Raw genomic sequence first — 21,926 nt, 5'->3', positions numbered from 1 at the left:
TTAGTTGCAGCATGTGTTCCATAATTCTCAGCTCTGTTTAAATTATCTTTTTCCGATATTGGAATATATTCTGTTGTAATATACTCGTTTGGTACCCTTAGGCATATGTACTCGAAATTCTGAGTGACATAAATTGTATATATCTTTAAAAACTCTGCTCCAATGATTCCAGGAACACATAAATCTTTTACTATGTAAAACCTAACTCTGTATTGAGTTTTTCCAATAATCAACGTGATTTTCACTGACCCAATAGTCTGTGATTGAGTTCCATAAAAGCCTGCAATGTATAAATTATCTTTATAGTTTATTTCCTCTGCACCTATTTTCGCAACAGTACCCCATCTCATCACGTTATAAAAGGCTCCAGTATCGAGCATATATTTAATTTTTTCATTCGGTCTATTTACTGAAGCAATTCTCACTAACAATTGATTGTTTCTAGTATAATTTATTTGCAACAATTCATGTGGTTGCATACTTTCTTGCAATTGCCCCGTGTAATTTTTTGTCGTTTCTGTACATTGCCTACCCTGTAGACTAAGATTGGTTTGATCTTCTGTTTGGTATTTTTCCTGTACCTTGACCTCGTTACCTGCCTCGTATTCCGAGACTCTGTTCTCCTGTTTCTGATGAGTTTCATACGATTCCGTTTTTGGTTCAAATGTGAGAGGTATTTTCCGTAAGCATATCCACCCTCGGTCATTGTGCATACTAAGAACATACTTATTCATAAATCTCATTCCCAAAATACCACCTGGAGTCAAATTCTCCACTACGTTGAACTTCGTTTGGAAAATTCTTCCTGCGATGATAAAATTCAGTTCTACGGTACCTAATGTTTTTCTAACAGTACCTGTTACCCCAGAATATTCTATTACTTCGTTCCCATTAATTGTATATGCCCTCATGTACTCTGCGTTTCGTCTACTTATCATGTTGCCACTTGCTCCTGTGTCTACTAGGAAGCTCATTTCGTTATTTGGTCTGGTTGCCGATCTCAATAACATCATAAATTCATAGTCTTTTGTGTTATGTAGTTCAACCCATATCCCTTCTGGACGTTTTTCCTTGAAATTATTTGCGTTCGAATATCTAGATGCTCCATATCTCCTTTGATCAGGCACCTTCCTGCTTTTGATATTATTATCATGTCTTCGCAATATGTTTCTATTACTGTATGTCATGCAGTTTACCCACAGTTGTTTTGCATTATATTTTAAGTGTTTACTATCAAAATTGCTATCTTCGATCAAGCATCTGTCGTTACGATAAAATTCGTTGTGTAAATTCCGGTTGTGTTTATGGGAATTTTCAATTTGTCTCTCTGGATAACATTTATATTTGTTGCTTGGACAGAGTTTTGGTTTATCAATTGCATGGTAGGATAGCAGCCGATTTTCAATATTTGTTAATATATAGCTGATTTTTGCCTCCTCTTTTAGGAATCCTATTAATTCTTGAAACTTAAGAAGCCTGTGATTTTTTGCTAGTTGCTTTAAGTTTTTATTCGATAATCCTGCTATAAAATGAATCGTTAATGCTCTTTCTGCAAAGGATTTTTGTACTTCCTCCGTGACTTGATTCTCTTGTTGAGCGTCAATAAATTCCATTATTTGTAGCGCTCTTTCAGCGTACTCTTCAAAAGATTCTCCATATTTTTGTTCAAGAGTTTCGATCCTGATAAGAATCTCTTCTACTGTAACTTTTACTGCAAATTGATCTCTCAAATTTTGGAATACATCATTTATTGTATTGGCTCTTATTCTATTGAAAAAAGTTGCGACATTTCCTTTTAATTTCGTAAGTATCACATTTGCTAAAGGTTTTTCATTCGCACCTTGCGGGATTTGCTCCGCAAAATAACTTATTTGACATAAAAATGGTTCCAGTTCATTAACTGAACCATGAAATTCTGGTATGCATTGTATTGCATCCAACATCGGAAATCGATAGGCCCCACCGCCTTCAGTATTATTTTCGTTCGCCATTGTCAATGTGACTTTAATTCGCTATGCCGCTTTATCTTTTTAACTAGCAGCACTTCATTTCATTTTTATACTCTTGTATTTTTGTAAAACCTCAGTTGTATGTTTTTTTTACGAGCATCATTTTTAACATATGCAGGAATTTTTAAAACACGCTTTGCGCTGCTAATAGTTTTGTTTTCACTACCCCCCACCAGTACGATTTCCGTCGACTACCTATCATTATTTAACAGTGAAAAACTACGATCTTGACCGTGGTCATGGTCGACAAACAAAAAGAACAATCATCGTAAACAAACTTGACCTAGTTTTAAATTACTGGTCATTGTATAACACATCTCAATAAGAGGCCCTGCACGAGCAACTTTGCCCGGAATTGCAATTTTTGCGCTGTTCTTTTAGTATTACCACATCCATTATAACACAGGGGTTTTAAAATTTGAATCGAATGAACTGATAACATCAGTTCCATCATATTATGTGTTGAAAATTATGGGAAACGCAAAACCACTGTTAGAAATCTTTTTTTTTTACGAAATTATTACACCGTATGATATACCATACACACAAATGTTAGCATCGTGTGCAACTCTAACCAGCATAAAATACCAAACTGACATGTAAATGTAATTTATTATTTTGCTACAACTCATGCAATCTATATTAGTTTAATATTTTGATTGGAATCTCGAAATACTTGTTAGTCATAGCAAATTTGATATGTTCCAAACATCTACAAATCATCGTAGGCCGCAATATCTTGACCATGGCCAACACAGTTTCAAATTTCCTAGTATTACATACCATACGAGAATTTAACCTGCGCTAGTAATGTTTCAATCGTTCGCGAAGTCGATCGCGCGAAGTTATTACCCTTTATTGTTATTATTATTTACACTGTGTGTATCATTATTCATCATACCGCTGCTATGCGCGTGGTTTAAAATGCATTGTTTGCGCTTTTTGTCACTATTCCGGATATGTGCATAGGTTGTTACTTTGAATCGTGGATGACATGTCGTCATCGTGAATGGGTTTCAATATATTTAATTAGTACGAGAAAACGTTCTACCGTTTCATTTGAGATTTATTTGTACTATTTAAGATACTTTGAATTTAAAATGCAAAACTACTTGTTCCGATATTTTTCTTATGTTATAGTTGGTTGCAAAAATATGAACCAACAATCATTGCCGAAGCATAAGCGGTTGTCAAATATAAGAGTCAGATATATGTCTGTTTCTTTATTTCATTTCATTCGCGCGCCCATCAAGTTCAATAGCTACTCAATGATATTATTGTCGGGGCTACCACGTTTGGCATAAAGTCGTTTGGCATAATACCGTTTGGCATAACGCCGTTTGGCATAATGGTTATTTGGCATAATGGTCATTTGGCATAATGGTCATTTGGCATAACAGTCATTTGGCATAACAGATGAACATGCTGCTTAATAGAAATTGTTCTAATTTAGTGCAATTTTGAAAAGTCTAATGCGGCTACGCCGCATCGTTTTTAATGACCTGGTGCCCGACCTCGCTGCCGCTCGTTCGGACTTAACTGAGGGATAGCTCCTAGCTTTGGGTAATCCGGGCAAACGCCCGCAACTAGACAGAGGTGATTTCTGCGGGGGCGCTGCCCCCCCCGCAGTGGCCGGCGCTTCCGACGGCGGGTCGCCGGCGCACTCGCGGCCTTCGGCCGTCTCGACCTGAATCATCTATGACGAACAGAATATTGTGCTGGCACTAAGTGAGTTGCTTATATAAAAAGGTTTCACATATTTCGTTGGAGTTTCCCTTGCACAACATCAATCGATCGAAACACATACGACAATTTTCATTAGATTAAAATATTGCAAATCCCATTATTATTATGCCAAATGGCATTATGCCAAATGACCATTATGCCAAAAGACCATTATGCCAAATAACTGTTATGCCAAATAACCATTATGCCAAACAGCGTTATGCCAAACGGTATTATGCCAAATGACCTTATGCCAAACGGGCCGCCCCCATTATTGTCGATATGTGTACGCGATAGTATCTGCTGCGTTTGCTCGTTTTGTCAATCTATATTATGTGCTTTCATTAGCACAGAAATGCCAGCGCGGACGTTGATTATTAGTACGATCAGAACTTCGTATGCACTCAGTCAATTATGTACCTGACCGCTTTTATTCTAACCGTCTGATCGCGTAATAAATCCTATTTTTTTTACTACTCTATCGTTCGCAAACCTGACCGAAGTGAAGATATTTTTTCAAATGTTCTTTTTTTTTCACTGTCACCACAATGCGTTGCCCGAGCGGCGAGAGGGGTAGTTCTTTCAAAGCACTTATAGACCGCACTTTAAATTCTTTTGTCGTGAATACGACTTACTTTACTATGGGGCGCCTTTTCAAAATTTACCCTCTGAGAGAGTGATAAGTTTTTGATCGTGAATATCTCATGTTATATCTAATGAATCAACATAATTCTTGCTACATGCCATCGGAAATATGATCACAATTTTATGATAAAACTTTCAGTTGTGTGACATATTCTTAAATAGTTCACAATTAAACTTTTCTGAAATGTTTGGTATAAACGAGTATCAAAGAGGATAATTCATATGGCGCGTTTGCCTTTCTCGTATTTTGAAAGCTCATAGCTCAGTGATCTGTAGAAGGATTTATATAATCTAACTACCAATAGAATCGAAAATATTCAACTTGAACGTGTATTACAACAATATTGAAGTTTTTCAATAGTACACTATTGAAAAACCTGTTTGATTTAACCCATGACAGCACCAGCCAATCAGAACGCGAGATGTCTGTATCTATACAAGAGCATCCATATAAAAGTTGAATGGTTCACTTTTCCTATCATTTGCTGAGCAACTCTTCCCGAAACAAGACACACGACAGCAACATCGAGGACCTGTCGTCTCATTGTTTCCCGATATGAATGCACGAGACACCGTCAGCACAATGCCACCGAAAAAGGCAGCCAAAAAGTCCAGCAAGGCCCATTACCGAAACAAGACACACACGAGAACCATCTCAGATCTCAATATTTCCTACCAAAAGATTCATCAAGATGGGAGTTAAAATAATTTGCACCGTCACTAACACATTCAATTACGAACGGCAATGCGAAAGCGAAAGTGATGATTTTGAACACATCTTTATACTAGTTTACAAATATGCCGTGCGAAACAGATTTGCCACAGATCAATATGTATTTTTGTCGCGATTACTTTAGTATGCGGCCGAAAACAAAAATTGTTAGAACAAATGTTTCCACTTGATTTGCACATTCTACTTTCCAGGCGTATCAGAACTGGCTAAACTTAAAGCAATTCTAAATATTTCTTTATCACAGTGATGTGGTCATCCTGAAAAGGACGGGGTTTTCAACGGATGGCCAGCTGCAGATGGCGAGGGATGATTTTCGTTTTCGTTGTCATGGGCAGCGTTACCGGTCAACTCCAACACTTCGGCAACCAAGTACTCCATCACTGCCGCCAGATAGACCGGTGCACCGGCACCGACACGCTCGGCGTAGTTCCCCTTCCGAGGCAAACGATGGATTCTGCCGCCAACTGGGCACTTCAGACCAGCACGGTTTGAGCGGGACTTTGCCTTGCCCTTAATTGTTCCTCCACAGCTCGACGACCCATTCAGTATTACTGGCTGCCGCTCTGCTAACTCTCTCTTTTATATCGTTTCACTGTTTCCCGTTCTGCGTATAGGAAAGGAATTCTAACAAATGGGACGTCTTACCGTGCTACCACTAGCACGTATAAAAGGAAATGTGATGTGAGAAATAGCGTCATTTAAGTTAAAGCAGCTACTCTGTACGTACGAGACACCGTCAGAACGATGGCTCCGAAGACAGGTAGAAAAGCAGATTTGTACCGTCACTAACACATTCAATTACGAACGGCAATGCGAAAGCGAAAATGATGATGTTGAACACATCTTTATACTAGTATGGGGTCGTGTGAAAATATGCCTTGCGAAACAGGGTTGCCATATATACAGATCAATCTGTATTATCATTATTATTATTATTATTATTATCATTATTATTATTATCATTATTATTATTATTATTAGAATCACTCTTGCATACCGAAGATCGTAGATACATTTCAGACCAGGCCATTGCAATTGTCTCGTACTGAAATTTCGAGAAGAATCAGATATCTTCGAACTTCATAGCTTCAATAAAAATAAACTACAAATTTGTCGTACCTAGCTTCCTATATTAGCAAATTAAAAAGGAATTGTTTCAAGTTTGGAATATATAGTTGTAGAATAGTAGCTGTTTAATGTAACTAAACTGTACTTTAATGTAGGTGCATCGCTTCAAACTCTATTAGTGAAAAAAAGGAAAGCTTGCACAATTCATACAATCAATCAACTAACTGATATTCGGAAAAGTGATGGGAGCGTGTCAGTTTTTTCGTATTCACGACATCCAGTTATGTCTCTGACATTACTCACCCGCCTTTTTTTTTTCTTTTTATTCTTCTAATAATTTTTCCACTTTAACGCTCTAACTATCCTACAGCACATAATTTTGTGCCTGACCTAACTCTTATGTTAATCGGTGAACACTTCGAACTATTCTTTTCTTAACTACTGCTTTTGGCCCGAGTAATGGTGTCCAAGTTTGACTACGGCGTTATCCGGTCGCCCAAGGAGCATTACTCTTACAGTAGAATTAAGAAATAGCCTTGTCCAAACCAAAAACCGACCCTTTTATACTCCAATCTATGTAACTAACAAAAAGCTATATTTATATATATGTCTGGTGCACTAACTACCACCTATAACTACCTACGTGAATTCACTGCGATCGCGTCGCTTATGTACATAATCAATTAATTAGGGCGATCGGTGATACAGTTTTTTCTGGCTGATGCAATATGTTGAAATAGCCAGCCGTGGGCATTGCAATAACTCTACTGGTCTACTGTCTGTACTAGCTAAGATATAGATTTCTATGGAAAAATTAGGGCTGCTGCACAGTGAAGCAGAGAATTTACTACTTAACCATGGTATTTATTTTCAAGATATTAAATGGCATGCTGCCTCGATATTTGTGTGATCGAGTTGAAAGAGGAACTGATTTGCATAGGTACAATACTAGAAACGCGTCTGATGCTAGAACACCAAGCTTTTTGTTAGCCAGATCGCAAAACTCATTGTTGTACAAGGGAATAAGTTTTTTTCAATTCGATGCCAAGAGAGATCAAACGCGCGGCGACATTGGTGGAGTTCAAAAAGTTATGTATTTCACACATAAAGTCCGCTTTGTAAGCAAATATTTAGTTAGTTAGTTCAATTTTTTTAGATTTTTTATTTTTTACGTATTACGAAGATTGTATTTTTTTTTGTTTATATATATTATTATGAGACGTTTTAAGTTACTATGTTCGGTATGATGATGATGGATTTTTAGTTTGTTTGAGAGTTAAAAATAATGAGCAGTCTACAAACGTTTGAGCCTCGCGCGCGAAGCAGGTAGTGACTATTTGGAAAGCGAACAGGACTGGCCGAATAGCCTCAGCATTCAGTGTGTTAAGTTTGCTCTTGACCCTGATCGCCGGGTTGGATAATAATTTAAGGAATAGATTCGGGAAACTAATTGGGATCGACAGTTGTTGATGGAATTGGGCTTGGCTCTGCTCATCCGCAGTCTCGTTACTCCATCGTAGCTGATGTGTGTAGCGATGAACTGGTCCGGCGGGAAGGGCCAGGTGAATTACTGTCTGATACTGGTAAAGATATCGGGTTCGATTCCTGATGTGATCAAGGATCTTCCCGGGTTGAAAATTTTCTTGATTAACCCTGGATAGTAAATCCGAGATATTTGAATGTTATTTTGTGGTCAGTCGTTCTTTTGAAGAAGAATCTATACCTGCTATATTAATCAGATCGTTTTCTTTTGTTTACTGGTTAAGATATGTGCAAAAATATTAATTATCATTTAGATAACTCGTTCTGCTCACACCTTTGTAGGGGTATGAGGTGGGACCATCATCATCATCATTTCTTCACCTACCCGGCTTAACGACAAAAGCCTAGTATATCGTAAGCTTCGCTTAAATTTAATGGTCTCTCCCAAACCGGGCTTAAAAAAGTACGGGTGTGTAATGTCATAGACATAACTGGATGTCGTGAATACGAATATGACACGCTTTATTTATACTTCCGTATTCGAATTGGTAGTTGATCGGTTATTTGAAATGTGCAACTTTCCCCTTTTTCATTACTAGAATTTTAAACGATGCGCCTAGACTAAATTACAGATTAGTTACATTAAACATTCTGAAACGCAATTAAATATTATGAAATAAACAGTGTAGTTCTTTATAATAAAATAATGGTGGCTCTGAAAAGAACCTTTTATGAAAGCGTTTGTGATGAAGAGTGACGAGCTGAGTTCGAATTCCGATGGATACCGCTGACTTCCTTCATCTGTTTCCTGGCTGACCAAGCTGTTGTCCGTGGGTGCGATACTGACATGGTTTGTGTAGGTATAACGTTCGCAACCGATTACAATCTTCCAGTAAAGGAAACTTCAAATTGCTGGATTGATCTATCGGATTGGATCTAGGATTGATACAATAGGCCTGTGATATGAAAATGAGCCGTATAGAGTACAGTAAAGCAAAATTTCTCATAATTCTTTGGAGGGATTATTATGATTCTAAAAAGAACCGATTTGAAGAATTCTGAAATTAGAAACTGGATCTGAGTTCAAGAACTAAATTCAGAACTTAGAACAGACTCAGCTCTCAGTTGGATTTTAGTTCTAGAACTATAATTTCGATACTGAAATTAGTTCCGGAATTATTTTACAGAATCCAGTTCAGCACGCAGACTCTGAATTCTTAACCCATATTCCGGAACAAAGCTCTGAAACTTGAAGACGATTTTTCGCCATGACTACCAAAATGGGTTGTATAGAGTACAGTAAAGTAAAATTCCGCATAATTCTTTAGGAGTATTATTATGGTTCTAAACGGAACCGAATAGAAGAAGTCTGGAATAAAGAACTGGACTCTGAGTTCAAGACCAATAACAGACTCAGAATCCAGTTTCAATTCTAGAACTACAATTTCGAAACTAAAATCATTTCCGGAATACATTTCCAGAATCCAGTTCCAGCACGCAGGCTCTGAATTTTAAACCTATATTGCGGAAATAAAATCTGAAACTTGAACTCCTCGTTACGACCGTAATTCCCGAAAAGCAAATGAGAGTTGCGACGTTTGAGGTTTTAACCACGCAGAAGGTGCATTCTCCGTCACTGCTGGTTGATGATTTCACTCCCACGACGTCTGCTTCCATCGAACGCACGAAAAGAAATGATCGATTTTCGCATTTTTTTTGCATAAATGTCTGTTTATTAATCTTATTTTTGTGTGTTACATCAACATTTTACAGTACAAGTGTTTTGACCCTTTGGCCTTTCATCTTCGTTGTTCATATGATTCGTTATTAACAATAGGTGTTTTAGTTACTCTTGTTTTACATACTAATGTTTAATCATAATATTTATTTTAATTATTTATAAAATATCTACCTACTTATAACTATCCCTAACCTAATACGTACAAATTTTGAATTATTTGTATTTCAGAGATTGAGCACCTCTCTTCAAATTTCGTGCAGTATTGTTCGAATTTTTGTTCTAGTATATCCAGGGAGGCCATCTCATGTACTTCACTAGTCCTTGTCCAAGGGGGTAGGTTTAGAAACATCTTTAAGATCTTACTTTGAATGCGCTGAAGCCTAAGTTTGTGCGTTCGTGCACAGCCCCGCCAAACAGGGACTGCGTATTCAATTGCGGGGTAGATGATTTGTTTAGAGACAGCCATCTGATTCTTCAGGCACAGTTTAGATGTTCTACAAATCAGCGGATACAGAGACCTAATGAATATGCTGCATTTTTGAACGATTTTGTCAACATGTGACCTGAATATCAGATGTCTGTCAAAGGTGAATCCTAGATAGATAACTTCATCGGACCATTGAATGACCTCATCACCGAATCGTATTCGGCATTCGTCTGATGGAACAAGTTTTGGAGATCTTGAATGTGGAAACAAGATGACCTGAATTTTTGCTGCATTGATCACAATTTTCCAGCTTGTAAAATATTCAGTTAGAGCGTCCAGACCTGTCTGTAGTTTATTCTTCAGAGCATTAATGACACGACCTTTGTAAAGAATGGCAGTATCATCAGCAAATTGTGACAGAACACCACCACCCGGAAGAGGTGGGATGTTTGATGTAAAAATGTTGGATAGGATGGGACCTAGGATACTTCCTTGGGGTACACCAGCAGTAATATTGAATCTTTCTGAAAGTGCATTATTCAGAGAAACCTGGAATGCTCTATCTGCATGATAATTTTTGATAATTTTAATAAGATACATGGGAAAATTATACCGATGCAGTTTAAACACCAGGCCATCGTGCCACACATTATCGAATGCCTTTTCAATATCCAATATTGCCATGGCAGTCGTTTTGGATACTGATTTGTTTTGCTGGATGACGTTGTTAACCCTTGTGAGTTGGTGGATGGTGAATCTTCCTTTCGGGAACCCAAACTGTTCTTCCAGTAATATATCCTGTTCATCTGCGAAAGCAAGAATTCGCCTTTGTATTGACTTTTCAAACAGCTTGGATGATCGATTTTTGACCACGGTTCCCCTTTTATACGCAGTCAGTTCAATATATGTGCCTGACTACCTCAAAATCGTCGTCCTTGCGCGAAAAACCCAAGCAAAAGTAAAGAATTTTCAGTGTTGTTTTCAATTTTTGAGAAAACTCAATTTTTGAGTTGTTTGTGGTTATCTCACACTGTTCAATATATTATCCTAAATTCCTGATCATATTTTTGATGAAATGGTGAAAGAAATATGTTGCTACAATTAATACAAGTCGAGATATTCATGATTAAGTTCTGCCCATTCTTCCATATGGCTAATTTTGTAAAGGCACCCCATAGTAAAGTAAGTCGTATTCACGACAAAGTTTGGATTTCTTCACACTTGCTTAGCTAACTACGGGGACCGCTTACAGTAAACCTCGCTTAACCTATTTTCCAATGCCGTTCGAATATTTTTCCAGTACGAACGTCATGTTAGGCGGATGGGTGTTTGTTTATGAGCGTTTGTTGCAAAAAGGTGTTGAAATCAAACCAGAAAAAGCGAATACGCTCAGCATATTTTTCTGAAGCTGAGGAGAATCTATTGTTGAGATTGGTGCTAAATCGTAAACATATAATTGGATGTAAGGCTAGCGGCACACAAAGAAATGAAGATAAAAATTATGCTTGGGATGAAATTACAATCGAGTTCAATGCAAGTTGTCTGAATACGGTAAGATAAGAATTCATTATTCATTTCCGGAAATGAATTACAATTATGTGTTAATTGCAGGTTCGAACATCCTCTGTAGTAGTACGAAAACATTAAAAAAAGTATCCGTCAGGCTGCTTCTAAAGAAAGATTTCATCGAAAGCCTACCGGGGGTGAACCAGGCCTTAGAGAATGGAGGCCAAAATCTGAGGAACTAGTTGAACTTCGTGATGTTATTGCTCTTACTGTTGATGGACTTCAAACGATGTTCGACGATGATGATGATCGGGATGAAAATACTGCTGTTACAACGGAAGGTATTGCAGTTCCAGGCAATTCTGACATAGATGATAGTCAAGATACATATGACGTAGAATATTTGGAGGAGACAAGAATTACACTTATTGGTAAGGATAATAAGTTGTATGATAGTAGCAATGACCTCACGACAGCTATTTTTCTATCACTTACAGAAGCCCAAGAAGCCATTACCGAACCAAACCAGACCATTAACAATGCGCTCCAAGCAGGCCCGTACCCAGGATTTCATTTCGGGAGAGGCCCATTACTGAAGATTGCTTGTGTACCTAATTCTCGGTGTGCCTTTTACGGCTGTTTTTAACATACACTTTAAATTTTTCCACCGGAACTGATATTGTATTACATTTCATTACGTTTACTGTCTTGTTATTTCTGTAACACATGTCTGAGACATTCTAAATAATTATATGTTTTTGATTTCGGGAGGGACCATGTGGGTAGTGTGAACACTTTATCAGGTAATTCATCTTCCGCTGGCGATCCAGGCGTAATTGTCGCTAGTACTAGTCGGGGCATCAATGTTGATCAACAGAAAAAAGGAGACAGGTGGGAGAATTACAGCCCAGTAATGTTAAAAAGATCTACCAGCAGCGCTTTGAATACGAAGCGTAAAACGCCATCAAGAGTTGAAGTTGGAGCTTAAACAGAAGTTATTAGAACGTCACCAGGAAATGATGGAAGAGGTCCATCGATACGAAGTTCAGAAGCGAAAAGTGGAGCCGAGGCCGCACACATTTCCCTTCAAAGTAATAAAATGAAATTACAATCTTAACAGCTTCGGTACCAGCAGATGCGTGAAAAGCACTCTCTGCGAATGAAACTATTGCAATATACTTATGAGAGTAACACGGGGAATCAAATTGGTGTTTCTAGTTCGGACAGTGATTAAATTATCTCAAATGTCGCTTTTTTTGTTTTTTTTTCGTTTTTGTGAAAAATATGAAGATAACATTCTTAAATTAGTTTTATTTAATTATGTGACTGACTGACAACGATTTTTCTCAACTGTGAAAAATAATTTTGAACTAAATAATCTCGAACGCAACCAATTGTGCTCCTTTCTACGTTTGCATTACCAGGAACGGCAGTGGCAGCTAGCATTTCTTCGAATCCTTCAATTTCTGTCGGAGGCTCCTCTTCCTTGACATCAATAGCAATATTATGCAACACTGTAGAAGCTACAATAGCGAGTTGTACAGTTGATATTTTTACACGCATTCCTAGAGCCAGTACTGGAAATCGTCGCTTCATAACTCCATATGAACGCTCCACAACATTCCGGGTTCGGATTTGGCTTTCATTGTAGAGAGTTTCAAATGGCGTTTTGCATCTAAGAAAAGGTGTTGCTAAATAGTTAGTATTACGATAACCAGAATCTCCAACGATTAAATAGTGTCCGAAATCTCCCCGTTCAAGCTGCACCTTTAATAATGAACTGTTGAAAATGTGTTGGTCGTGAGATGCACCAGGCCATCTAGCGACTATGTTCAAAACTTTTAAGTTCGCCGAACTAATTGTTTGCACATTGAGTTAGAACCATGATTTTCTATTTCTATAATTTTCGGCTTGATTGCCTCCAGGTGATTGTATTTTAACGTGTGTACAATCAATTGCGCGAAAATCTTGGAATGGCATAGAAATCACGACTTGCAGTATGCAGCTCATCTTGCGTTTCCGGCATCATTATAAAGCTTTGGCGTAGCTTAGCTAACGCAAGAGAAACACGTCGTATAATACGGCATAGAGAAGAAATACAAACGCCGGCAAAGTCTGCAATAGCAATCTGCATTGATCCTAATGCATGAAATCGAAGAGCGATCAGTAGCTGCACAAACGGACAGATGTGTCTATAATAACAACCAAATAGTACCTTTATAAAATATGCATTCTAGTATTCAAAATTGCAAACCTTGTTTCATCGACATCTAAATCCGGCCGAATAATTTCTAAGACCATCAAAACAGTGCTTTTCTGAAGACGGAATATCATGAAAAAATCCTGATCGTCCCAAGAACTGATATTGATGCGAATTTTCATTTTATATTGACGCCGTGCTAATTCTAAGAATCTCCAATTATAATGGTCCCAGATATGCTGACGTTGCGCATACATTATTATGTACAATTTTTCTCGCTCTCTTCTTAAGCCACTTCGAAAACAGAAGTGAAGAAATTCAAATATTCAAATTTGCTGCTTATAACTCGCTTAACGCTTTTAAGCGACCTCAGACCACCGTTTAAATTAAACATTGCTTATCCTAAGCGACCATTTTTTTAAACTATGTTTAGTTGCTAAGTGAAGGTGAAGAAAACGGAAAAATGGTAAACCAAATTTAAAATTTAGATTAACCTAGTTTAAAAATTAAGGGCGGGTGAAGAAATCGGCCCTAGGTGGATTAAAACAGGTTTTTTTTTATTATTTTCGTTCTTTAACACTGTTAATTTTTCACGATGTACATGTTTCACTAGCTTGAGTTTCTGGCAAGTCTTCCGTCCATACTGGTGGTTTATAGTTTATAGGTTTATAGGTAAATGCAAGACTTATTGCATTGTATTTCACGTCACTTTTACTTTAATAGTCTAAGGCCCGATTTTTTCAACTACGTAGCTTAACGACAAAAGCCTAGTTTATCGTAAGCTTCGCTTAAATTTAATGGTCTCTTCCAAACCGGGCTTAAAAATTTGGATTTCTTCACACTTACATAGCTAACTACGGGGACCGCTTACGGTAAACCTCGCTTAACCTATTTTCCAATGCCGTTCCAATATTTTTCCAGTAGGAACGTCATGTTAGGCGGACGGGTGTTTGTTTACGTGCGTTTGTTGCAAAAAAATGTTGAAATCAAACCAGAAAAAGCGAATTCGCTCAGCAAATTTTTCTGAAGCTGAGGAGAATCTATTGTTGAGATTGGTGCTAAATCGTAAACATATAATTGAATGTAAGGCTACCGACACACAAAGAAATGAAGATAAAAATCATGCTTGGGATGAAATTACAATCGAGTACAATGCAAGTTGTCTGAATGCGGTAAGATAAGAATTCATTATTCATTTCCAGAAATGAATTTCAATTATATGTTAATTGCAGGTTCGAACATCCTCTGTATTGAAAAAGAAGTACGAAAACATTAAAAAAAAGTATCCGTCAGGCTGCTTCTAAAGAAAGATTTCATCGAAAGGCTACCGGGGGTGGACCAGGCCTTAGCGAATGGAGGCCAAAATCTGAGGAACTAGTTGAATTTCGCGATGTTATTGCTCTGTCTGTTGATGGACTTCAAACGATGTTCGACGATGATGATGATCGGGATGAAAATACTGCTGTTACAACGGAAGATATTGCAGTTCCAGGCAATTCTGACATAGATGATAGTCAAGATACATATGACGTAGAATATTTGGAGGAAACAAGAATTACACTGACTGGTAAGGATAATAAGTTGTATGATAGTAGCAATGACCTCACGACAGCTATTTTTCTATCACCTACAGAAGCCCAAGAAGCTATTACCGAATCAAACCAGACCATTAATAATGTGCTCCAAGATGTGGGTAGTGTGGACACTTTATCAGGTAATTCATCTTCCGCTGGCGATCCAGGCGTAATTGTCGCTAGTACTAGTCAGACCACCAATGTTGATCAACAGAAAAAAGGAGACAGGTGGGAGATTTACAGCCCAGTAATGTTAAAAAGACCTACCAGCAGCGCTTTGAATACGAAGCGTAAAACGCCATCAACAGTTGAAGTGGAGCTTAAAAAGAAGTTATTAGAACGTCACCAGGAAATGATGGAAGAGGTCCACCGGTACGAAGTTCAGAAGCGTAAAGTGGAGCTTGAGGCCGCACACATTTCCCTTCAAAGTAATAAAATGAAATTACAATCTCAACAGCTTCGGTACAAGCAGATGCGAGAAAAGCATTCTCTGCGAATGAAGCTATTGAAATATACTTATGAGAATAACACGGGAAATCAAATTGGTGTTTCTAGTTCGGACAGTGATTGAATTATCTCAAATGTCGCTTTTTTGTTTTATTTTTGTTCGTTTTTGTGAAAAATATGAAGATAACATTCTTAAATTAGTTTTATTTTATTATGTGACTGACTGACAACGATTTTTCACAACTGTGAAAAATAATTTTGAACTAAATAATCTCGAACGCAACCAATTGTGCTCCTTTCTACGTTTGCATTACCAGGAACGGCAATGGCAGCTAGCATTTCTTCGAATCCTTTAATTTCTGTCGGAGGCTCCTCTTCCTTGACATCAATAGCAATATTATGCAACACTGCACAAGCTACAATAACGAGTTGAACAGTTGATATTTTAAAACGCATTCCTAGAGCCAGTACTGGAAATCGTCGCTTCATAACCCTATATGAACGCTCCACAACATTCCGGCTTCGGATTTGGCTTTCATTGTAGAGAGTTGCTGCATCTTTAATAATGAACTGTTGAAAATATGTTGGTCGTGAGATGCACCAGGCCATCTAGCGACTATGTTCAAAACTTTTAAGTTCGCCGAACTAACTGTTTGTACATTGAGTGAGAACCATGATTTTCTATTTCTATAATTTTCGGCTTGATTGTCTCCAGGTGATTGTATTTTAACGTGTGTACAATCAATTGCACCAATAGTTCGCGGAAATCTTGCAATGGCATAGAAATCACGACTTGCAGTATGCAGCTCATCTTGCGTTTTCGGCATCATTATAAAGCGTTGGCGTAGCTTAGCTAACGCAAGAGAAACACGTCGTATAATACGGCATACAGATGAAATACAAACGCCGGCAAAGTCTGCAATAGCAATCGGCATTGATCCTAATGCATAAAATCGAAGAGCGATCATTAGCTGCACAAACGGACAGATGTGTCTATAATAACAACCAAATAGTACCTTTATAAAATATGCATTCTAGTATTCAAAATTGCAAACCTTGTTTCATCGACATCTAAATCAGGCCGAATAATTTCTAAGACCATCAAAACAGTGCTTTTCTGAAGACGGAATCTCATGAAAAAAGCCTGATCGTCCCAAGAACTGAATTGATGCGAATTTTCATTTTATATTGACGCCGTGCTAATTGCAGACCGTCGACTCCCTCATCTTCAGTTTCGTCAATTTCTAAGAATCTCCAATTATAATGGTCCCAGACATGCTGACGTTGTGCATACATTATTACAATTATTTTCTCGCTCTCTTCTTAAGCCACTTCGAAAACTGGTGTGAAGAAAATCAAATATTCAAATTTGCTGCTTATAACTCGCTTAACGCTTTTAAGCGACCCCAGACCACCGTTTAAATTAAACATTGCTTATCCTAAGCGACCATTTGGTTAAACTATGTTTAGTTGCTAAGTGAAGGTGAAGAAAACGGAAAAATGGTAAACCAGATTTAAAATTTAGATTAACCTAGTTTAAAAATTAAGGGCGGGTGAAGAAATCGACCCTAACTTGCACTAAGTCCTTTTTAGCACTGGACAGCATTGTTTTTCACTTGTACTTTTAAAGTTCAAATTGTGCTAAATCCTTTTTAGACTTAGCATTTTTCCACTTGTACTTTTTTACAGTTCGTATTGCGCTATGTCCTTAATACTGGACTTAGCATTTTTTCCACTTGTTTTTTTACAGTTCGAATTGCGCAGTTCTTTTTAACACTGGACTTAGCATTTTCTCCCACTTGTATTTTTTACCGTTCGACTTGCGTCCTTTTTAACACTTGACTTAGCATTTTTACTCTAACTGTCGCGGTCTGCCATGTGGCAGGTTCTTTCGGATCGAAAGAAAGGGGTCGTTCTACCTTCAGTCTTGACTTCAGAATGTCCATTTATTTTCCCGCATTTTAGTTTTATTGAATATACAAATTTTTATCTGTGTACGTGTAAGTTCAACGAGAAGTCTTGAGACTTGACAATAACATGTATCGAAAAGGTTTTGGTAATAATTATATGGAGAAGGCTAATGTTTAATAAATATGGCTCGACCCGCAGCGATGGCAAGAACAATTGAAGTTATTTATTTTTCTTCGCGTGAGGCGGAAAATCCACGCCAGCGGCGCGCATGGTTTAAAATGTTTATATTCATTGCGTTACTTTGCTTGTGCGCTGTAAGCAGTTCAAGTGTTTAAGATAGGAGGAGGAGTTTTTGGTACCGAGCATAATTTCGGTCATATCGGTCCAACTCATAAAATATTTAAAGTTTATGTTTTGTAAAGGGCCGATGCATCAAATCATAAGACTGAATGTGCTACGATGTATGGCTGGTTTCCAAACGAAGTATTCTCAAGAAGACGTTTATAATGTAACTACATTGTGTCGAAATGAAAATATTACATCAAATAAGATGTTCTGAGGGTTAAACGTGGAAAACGTGGTGGTTTTGTAATTCCGCCACAATATATTTAAAGAAATTCAAACATGTAGTTGAAGTAATACAAAGTGGGAAAACATTATGGGAAACATGACGATTCAAGTATAGCAAAAGGTAGCAAGTAAGAGGGCATGCGGCGCCCTCACTCGCCATTCATTCCAACTAACGCTCACATCAGCAGAACCGTGATGATGATGTAAAAACAGTCATTTTCACGGCCACTGGTCACTGCTACTGGCATAGTGACAGTGATCTCGGCTTTTTGGCAGAACTTTGGGAGAATGTCGGATGAACTTTCGACTTAAAATCGCGAGCTCATTTTGTACTAGAAACTTCGGGCGTAAAAGTTAGGAGGGTAAAAGCCCATAGTTGGGGGTTTGTCAGTTTCAGAAAATTCGCGAAAGATAGACGTAAATCTCGGACGCCGCAGATAGTTGTGTGTACGTAATTGCATCGGTTGTGCGTCGCTGAGACAACGAACCTAAAGCTTTAAATTTTGCAACACAGTCGATGTGTTTACCGTAAAGTTGGAGTTTAAAACTGTTCTAATGAAATAGTGTGAAAAACAGAGACGTCGAAATCTGGTAACCATAAGCCGAGTAGTCAAAGTAAAATAATATAAAAGCAGGAGAAATGGATTTGAATGTGCACGGAACGACCGAAATTAGCTCTGCGCCTAATTCGTATTACTGTTTTTGAATTAGTTGATTCTAACAACAAAATTTCCAAAATAACTATAAAATTAGTTAAAATGTAGAATTTACTGTGCTGAAAAAAGCTCTTATTTTTAGAGAATGTGTTTAGTTGGCGAATATTCTGGACACAAACCAGCAATATTTCAATCCAACACGAAATTCTCATTGACAACTAATTTCGTTATTAAAATCAGAAACTTTGATTCTATTTATCTATCACCGTCATTACTGAAGGACAGCAGTGTCAAAGCAAAACAATCCATTAAAAAGCTAAAAGGGACAGTCTTGTTGAAACTGCTCGCAAATTGTTTAGATGTTTTTCGCATGTGTTACGATATATCCCTATATAATTTTCTAAACCGATATGTAAAAATGACGTAAACTGTTAGTGGAAAGTGTATTTATTCAGAATTTGTGCGCACTTGAAGCGATTGTGCGTAATAATGTTTTTACGCGGAGCAGTGATGTGAATTTCGAATGTTTCACTCTAATTGTGATGAAGTTTTTTTGTATCTTCAAACCTTCCGAGCTGCGCCGTCCGGTGTACTATTTGTATTCGGTTTTTGTTTTCCGAGTGCTCAAAGTTTTCAGTGAGAATGAAGAAACAGTGATTTAGAAGAAAAAAATTCAAAAAGATGTTTACGTTTCGTTTATGTCTTTTTCTCCAACACAACATCGTATTTATACCTGCCAATATAGAAAAGACAACCGCGTCTGAATTTTTTTCGGCAGTAGTGTGCCATCTAGTGGCTAGTAGTCATTAAGGTGTTACCGTTTCGGTGACAGGGCGCCATATAGCTGCAGATTGCAGAAGCCAATTCAACCATTCATATTGGTTGAAAACAACATTATATTTCTTTAATTCAACTAAAAAATTAGTTGACTGGATATGAAGTGTGCCTTAGCTAAGAAATGACAGTACGTTTAATTTGTGAATTCAACTAAAAAAAATAGTCATTTCAACAAATATTTTATTATTATTAAGGGAATGAGAATAAAAAATCTAAATCAGCAAAAGTAAGATTTTTTTAGTTGTCTCAAAAAATAACTAACTAAAATCAGCAAATCAACTAAATTTTTCGCGAAAATGCTGATTTCGGTCGTTCCGTGTGTAATCACGTTTGCTACTATAGTGTAAATGTTTGGAACTAGAACCGTGCTGCTTAGTGTACAGCAAAGATATTTTCCATATAGAAAATGTTCCTCAAGAAGAAAGGAAACAATTGTACACGGTGCCAATAAATAAAATGTGTGTGTGAAGAGTGAATCCTGAGTTTCCTTTCTGCCGACTATAGAACCAAAAAGAAACGCCTCTCCAGTTCTCGCTCGTACACGCGGTGATACACATGTTTATGTCGATAAAATTCGTCTTCCTGTTCGCCTTTTTGTAACGAATTGTACGAACTGTAAAAAATTCGGCCACAAAGCTACTTATTGTAGTAATGAGCGAAAAAGTGTAAAGTGTGAAGGTTGATCTTTCAGTATGCGCTGTATTTAAGTTGCACCAAGACTAAATGAAGCTTTCTTTAAAAGCACGGCTCAAGCGCACATATGCAGAAATGCTTAAAACGGTCATTAATGCCCCTTTTTTGGAAACCAAAAACGGTTTTTCAAATCTAGTGGAGCCAGAGGAATCTGACTCTGACGAAAATAGTGACGGTACTTCCTTTATCACTATCCAAGGGTCAGTTAAGAGAAAGAAGCAAAGCAAAGCCTTGGCATTACACTCCTTTTGTGGAATTTGGCTTTTCTGTTTCAACAGACTTCGCAGCCGATTCTTAGCGTTCAGGAGATGATAGCATTCTTAGCGTACAGGATCATAGCATAGTACTATGGATCCTACTGACACTAAGAATCCTTCCAGGTCGGGGCTCGAACATACGACAACTGGATTGTAAGATCAGCGTCCTTTGCATTGAACCGTCAACCCGGAGTAGAAGTCGGAAGAAAGAAGTCCTACCCCAAATTACCAAAAAAAAACCTAATATTGAAACCATAGACTGTGCCTCTTGGTTAGTTAAATTTACAAACCAATCCAGGAACTAGCTAAAAGACATTACTCTAGTGGGCTCCCTTCCACAGACACCAACAGGATTACTGAAGTTCTAGAATGCATCGTCACATCATTCAATTATTCTGAACCCTTAAAGACACTCATAACGGCATTCCTTCCAATATCTAGAACTTCTTTGAAGCAGTTATTAGCTCAATGGCCAATTCTCTCAGGGTTTGTATCATTTGATGGATTCATTTAAAGTTTTATTACATAGTCAAATATGTGAGGTATTTGCTTTGTGCGAAACATGACGTTGGTTTGAACACTTTGAACAACTTCTTCAAGTTTCGAGGTCAACCAGCCATCAACATCTTGGGATGAGCCGCGAAGAGTGCGACGCATCTCTCGTGTCAGCTCTGAGGCGCCATCTCCACTGATGTGCGATCGACCCCAGGAGCCTTGTTGGATTTCATGCTTTGGATGGCGGCTTAGATCAAAGCCGCCATCCAAAGCATGAAATCCAACAAGGCTCCTGGGGTTGATCGCAAATCAGTGGAGATGCTTTGAGCTGACCCCACGCCATCTGCTGTTTTGTTGCATCAACTATTTTGGAATATCTGGGACACCGTGACATTCCCGGTCGACTGAATGCAGGGCGTCTTATCGAAGGTCCCGAAGAAGAGGGACTCAACTGTAAGCGACAATTGGAGAGGTATCATGTTACTGTGTATTGTTTACTTAAAAGATATTTTTATTCAGGCATATTTGCGTACAAGCTTTACGTGGCCGATTGAACCGATTTTTTAAATAATTTTTTTTTGAGTTGGATCTCGTTGTCACTCTTTTTCTAGGGGGAGAGGAGCTTCCATTTCCCTTCTGCGAGGATTGAGGGGCACTTCGTTCGTGGTTCGTCTCGTCATCTATTGCCGCATCGATGGTATTGTTGTCGATTTCCGTCTTCTTTTCGTTGCTAGTTGCTGTAGATGCACCTTGTTGTACATTGGTTGCAATTGTTGGTTGGTTGGATGGTAAGTTGTTAACTGCAGCTGGTGTACTTTGTTCTATAGGGGATGATGATGGATTCGTTGAAGGGGATGCTTTATTGTTGTTGGTGGCTGTCAGAGGTGTACTGGGGTTGCTTGGGGTTGGTGTGAAGGAAGCACCGTTGTCCTTTGGTGTAGTTGTCTCCT

The 21,926-nt window shown here is 38.0% G+C and overlaps 2 pseudogenes; both read right to left on the bottom strand.

Moving 5' to 3' along the window:
- Positions 1-11,953: 11,953 nt before the first annotated feature.
- On the bottom strand, positions 11,954-13,516 carry LOC131432739 (uncharacterized; annotated as a pseudogene).
- Positions 13,517-15,784: 2,268 nt separating this feature from the next.
- On the bottom strand, positions 15,785-17,163 carry LOC131429051 (putative nuclease HARBI1; annotated as a pseudogene).
- Positions 17,164-21,926: the final 4,763 nt, after the last annotated feature.

The sequence above is a fragment of the Malaya genurostris genome, chromosome 2 (genome assembly GCF_030247185.1).
Source record: "Malaya genurostris strain Urasoe2022 chromosome 2, Malgen_1.1, whole genome shotgun sequence".
Taxonomy (NCBI): domain Eukaryota; kingdom Metazoa; phylum Arthropoda; class Insecta; order Diptera; family Culicidae; genus Malaya; species Malaya genurostris.
This window is presented reverse-complemented; position numbering and strand designations above follow the sequence as displayed.